Below are 6,036 nucleotides of genomic sequence, written 5' to 3'. Positions count from 1 at the left end.
AAAGAGTGTGTCCTCTGGAGTGTTTTCCCATAAGACTAAGTAATCATCACACCAGCTAAGAACCCTAAGTTCCTTGACCCAGGTAGTCTGCACTTCCTCTTTAGAAGATGAATTTTTGTGTCTTATTCCTCCTCAAAGGCTGGGCCAGGTATTAGTGGCCATCCAGAAATAAGTCCCCAGTACTTAATGTAGCATCTGACAGAAAATGTGGGCATGCCAAATATATGTAGGTTGAAATGATGTTTAGAAATATCACATTAGCTTTATACATTCATAACACATGATTGAAAAATTCAGGTAAACGGATTAGCTAAAATCCAATGAAAATTATTAATTAAGCCTTTCATTTGGCACAATTTAAAATAAAAGCCTATATTGATTGAATTTTTCATTTTGGATCCAATTATGCTGTCACATAGGTATAGCTGGAGTATGAGTCACCCAAAATTCTATTAATCAAATCTAGAAATAATAATATAATAATGTGTGTTAATCATTATGATACAGCAAATGAGACACAGAAAAACAAAACCAACAATATTGTAAATTACCCGCTGATCAATCTTTGTCGGGAACAATGTCCTACTCAGCAGTGGGACAACAGCAACACCTAAGAGTTGAACAACCCAGAAGAAAAAATATGAATCATCAGGGAAAGTCTGCTTAGAGGGAAATAAAAATCCAAGGTGTATTGCTAGATTTTGCAATAACTAGATGTGGCAATACAGAAATGTGATTTTAATATAATATAATTATAATTATAGCTTTCAAGCCAACTAGTTAATCTAAGTGACAAACTTTGGCCCCACACCCAAGAAAAGAGGGTGAACCCAAAATGGGAGTTTATCAAGTTTCCATTACAAATGTGTTCAAGACACCTGAGCCACCCTGAAACCAAACCCTGAAACCAAGGAGTGGGGGGGGGGGGGTTATATGTTACTAATAATTAATTATTAAATTTAAATAGTTTCTATAAATTTAAATATGAAAACAATAAATTCTGTGTTATATATTTGGAAGTAGCATTATGCTGGTGATCAAGTGCAATGGGATAAAACACAGTTAGCAGGCATTCCTTAAAAAATATTCCCTAAGCTAATACTAGAAACGGGAAAAGAGAGGTCAGATTAATCCTACGGATTTAGAAGTGATCCAAGTTAAGGCAACCTACATGCTAATGGAATTGAAAACCACGTCATCTAAGGAACAGTTGAATGAACCGGTGATCCATAACCTGGAAAATAAAACACTTGGAAAGACAGAGTAATCTTGTCAAATACCCAAAAGATTCTCCATCAGCAAAGCTATATTCTCTGTGGCAGATTTCAGTTAAAGAGAAAGATAAACTTTTTAATAATTAGAGCACTTCAAAGGAAGGTGGAGTGCTTCGTGAGACAATGAGTTTCTCATCACTAGAAATACTTTAGTAGAGACTGGAGATATCTAATAAGGGGTTCCGTTTAGTGTTGAATATTTAACAAGAGAAGAAAGAAAGGACAGATGTCTAGGAGTACCCACTGTGTAGAACACTTTGTAGAAGAACACTTTGTATGTGTTATCTAAATTGGTATTCTCAGATTTATGAATTGGATATTATTTCTCACATGAAGATTAAAAGAGATTAAGCAATTTACCATACACCCTGTAATAGGCAATGCTGGAAGGTGAAGCCTGGCAATGACCTCTAATATCCTTTGCAAATTCTATTCTGGTTGAAGCCATAACAGTGAATGCATTATTGGTCTAGATAATTCTGTCCTGATCATTTGTCTATTTATCCAGTCTGGTATTATTTCTGTCAGAATATCCACAGACTTTTGGCCAAAGAGCATATTTAGCTTCCCCCATGACATTAAACTCAAATGATAAATCATACTTTAGGTTCTTTCCGGCTGAATTCTGTAATTTTGATGACCAGAATTCCTAGCAACTCATTTACACTAGAAAGGGCAGAGTTTTGGGGCCAGGCGCGGTGGCTCACTCCTGTAATGCCAGCACTTTGGGAGGCCGAGGCGGGCAGATCACAAGGTCAAGAGATTGAGACCATCCTGGCCAACATGGTGAAACCCCGTCTCTACTAAAAATACAAAAATTAGCTGGGCGTGGTGGCACATGCCTGTAGTCCTAACTACTTGGGAGGCTGAGGCAGGAGAATCGCTTGAACCTGGGAGGCAGAGGTTACAGTGAGCTGAGATCGCACCACTGCACTCCAGCCTGCGCGACAGAGCAAGACTCCGTCTCAAAAAAAAAAAAAAAAGAAAGAAAGAAAGGGCAGAGTTTTTATTCACATGGGTCAATTCAGGCAATTGGTTGTGGGCTTCCTGGATTAATTTTATTAAGAATAATTCTCCAGCCAGTCTAGGTTCAGCGGGAAGATGTGTTATCAATTAGTAATGTCTGACATGAGTACAGGAGAGTGGCAGCAAGAATGACTTGTGTTTGTTCTCTCTAAGCTTCACATTTCCTAAAACTATTTTTCTATTTGTAATCATCAGCTCTTGAGTGAATACAGTGAGTAAATTATTTTACCCCCTAACTGTTAGAAGTAATACTTACTGACATTTTTCCTAACACCACTCATGGAGGGTACAGGAATATATCATGAAGCAAATGAAAAGCTGCCCACAAGACTAGACTGATTATCAAAAGGGTTTTTTAAAATACAAATTTAATATAAATTTGAATTACTTCAAAAAACTTACCACAGTCCAGAATCTGTTCCTCATAGCCCTGCAGGTCCAGAAACTAGACTTTACCATGCCCAGAGGTAACCTGACACTTGATGACAGACTTACAGTGACTGTATTCACACAATGCTGATGTGCACATTAGAATGCCAGTTTACTGGCAATGAAGGACATATCTTTCCAGCTGTCCAAGGCCATTTTCCTGAGCACTCACTTTCCTGCACATTCGCCACAATGATGCTTCTAAAATGTAGAATTTTTTGAGTCATTTTTAATGATACCACATGCCTGTTCTTTATCATAAGTTCCTGATGATACAGTTTAAATGGCTCATCCAACAGATGGTTTCCTAGATTACTGATGTGAGCTCTTGAACTGTGTCTTGAACCACTCTTATTTCTGATTTCTCTCTCCTTCCAGGTACCTACCTGTGCTGTCTGGCTTATTGGCTCCTTGAGTGTTCTCTTTCTGTTTTTTTGTTGTTGTTGTTTGTTTTTGAGATGGAGTTTTGTTCTTGTTGCCCAGGCTGGAGTGCAATGACATGATCTTGGCTCACTGCAACCTCCACCTCCCTGGTTCAAGTGATTCTCCTGCCTCAGCCTCCCAAGTAGCTGGGGTTACAGGCATGTGCCACCACGCCTGGCTAATTTTGTATTTTTACAAGAGACGGGGTTTCTCCATGTTGGCCAGGCTGGTCTTGAACTCCCAACCCCAAGTGATCCACCCACCTCGGCCTCCCGAAGTGTTGGGATTACAGGCATGAGCCACCGCACCTGGCCTCTTTTTCTTTATTTCCCAGAGGAAACATTTCTGAAATACCTCTAAAGAGCTACAAAATTCTACTTGCTTTTGTTTCCCAGTATGTTCTGCACCCAACCATCTTGTCTTCACCCCACCCTTGCTTAGCTCCACACCATTCTTTTTTCTTTTATACTCACTGTGTGTGCTGCAGCAGTGCAAGACACAGATGGCTTCATTCCATCACCACCCTTTCCTTCCCTAATGGCAAATAGTCTGGCTTCTGTGCCCCCACATTGTCCAGTACATTCTTGCATCCAGATATCCCAGGATCTTGTGGCACTATCATGTACATTAATTTCTAGTCCTCATTCTTCCTGGTCTCTATGCAGAATTTGAAACTCAAGACCTGGAAGAACCTCCTTCTGGAAACTCTACCAGGTGAATCATAACATGCTACAATCCATGCTTGGTTGCCTGAATTTTTTTCCAGACCTCCAGATCACTCCTTATTCACTTCCTTCACCGGGTACTTTTCCTCTGTGCCAAGCCTAACTTTGACGGTTTCCTCACCATCCAGCCTTAACCTTCTGCTCTCCCCTTTATAAAATCCAGTTATTCTAAAGGCTTCAACCACCCCCTCAATATAGATAATTTCTGGCCTTCAGCTCTCTTCTAAATTATTTCAATTTCAGTGATCCTTTAATTCACAAAATTGGTCATACTACATGATGCTTAAACTATAAAGACTGACAATGTGTATTAACTGTAATGGTAGCTTTGAGATAATTCATTCCCTGTTCTCAAAAGACAACAGTACTTCTAGGATCTTTTCAGAACAAACAGCCAGATTGTAAAGGAATGTTGCAGTTCTAGTCATACTTGACATCTTTAACACTGTTGGCCATCCCATCTTCTCAAAATTTTCCTCTCCACTGGCTTTCTTGAAACTTCTGTCCCCTGGTTCTCCCTTTTATCTTTCAATGTTATCTCTCAAGCCTTTTATATTCTCATTAAATATTGCAGCTCCTCAAGGTTTTATCCATGGTCCTCCTCTCTACTCATTCTCCCTGAGAAATCTCATGTAGTTCATGGTTTCTTTTTGCCAATAACTTCCAAATCACAATTTCTCTCCTAATCTCAGACCCACACTGCAGCTGCCTATGGAATATCTACACCTGAATGTTGATAGTTACCTCAGGCTCAATCTTCCTTTCCCTAAATTTGTTATGTTTCCTACAAAAACTGCTCCCCCTTTGCATTCACATATCAGTCAATAGCATTCCCCGAAGTTCAAAACTAGAAATGTCTTGTCATCTTAGACGCCCTCCATCATCAACCTGCAAACAGCCAAGTCAAATGCCACCGTATCTATGACTATCTTCCCAGTCTTACCACTGCACTGACACTTTTGTGAAATTTTCATTGTTTCTTCCCCTCTGCAGACTCTTGCAAATTCTCCCATCTCATCTCCCTTTGTCCAGTTTCCCTCCAATCCATCTAGTACACTGTCAAAAAAGTTATCTTTCAAAAAATTAAGGTCATGTTCCTCCCCTATTTAGCAGCTTTCAACGGTCCACTCCATGACTAAGGGATCAAGTCCAAATTCCTTAGAATGGCATTAAAGGTCTTTTCTCATGCAGCCCAAACCTATTTTCCAGTCTTATTTGTTGGCACTCACTCACATAAACTTTATGTCCCAGCTAAACCAAACTTTTCTCAGTTCTTGAAATATGTCGTGTGTGTTTATGTCTCCTTTATACGTGCTGGTCCCTTGGCCTAGATTTTTTTTTTTCCCATACAATGAATTCTAAATCATTCTTTAAGACATCATTCAAAAGACATCTAATTAAGTCCTCCAGAAACTGGTTTCTCTTTCCTGGTGCTTCATACACTTTAGATAATCTGTATTTTCAAACTCTTCATCCTATTTTGCAATTATTTGTGCCTTGACCCAATAGATATGACTTCCTACCCTTTGACCCTTTGACCCAAAAGATATGACTTCCTACCCTTTGACCCAAAAGATATGACTTCCTTGAAAGTAAAGACCACATCTTACTTATCCTTGCATCCTCAGAACCCCAGTAAAATATATGGTATATAATATATATTCAGTGAACTGCACAAAAAATGGGACAATCAGAGCCAAGATACTGTCCCTTCCCTCCAGAAGGTGAGGAAAAGAGGCCTAGAGACAACAAAGTGTTTTTCTTGCTACGGTTAATTTTACAGTCAAGTTGTATTAATTGGAAAAATACAGAAAAATATTTTCTTCAAAATGTTTACCACCACAGTGCGTGAAATTCCACTTAGATAAAAGGTGTTTTTTGTTTTTGGTATGTATGTGAGTGTGTGTGTGTGTGTGTGTGTGTTTGAGACAGAGTCTCACTCTGTTGCCAGGTTGGAGTGCAATGGCACAATCTCAGCTCACTGCAATCTCCACCTCCCGGGTTCAAGTGATTCTCCTGCCTCAGCCTCCTGAGTAGCTGGGACTACTTTTAGTAGAGACGGGGTTTCACCGTGTTGGCCAGGATGGTCTCAATCTCTTGACCTCGTGATCCGCCCGCCTTGGCCTCCCAAAGGTGTGTTTTTTTAAAAAATGTAAATA

This window comes from Symphalangus syndactylus, chromosome 20, assembly GCF_028878055.3.
Source record: "Symphalangus syndactylus isolate Jambi chromosome 20, NHGRI_mSymSyn1-v2.1_pri, whole genome shotgun sequence".
In the NCBI taxonomy this organism is placed as follows: Eukaryota; Metazoa; Chordata; class Mammalia; order Primates; family Hylobatidae; genus Symphalangus; species Symphalangus syndactylus.
This window is presented reverse-complemented; position numbering follows the sequence as displayed.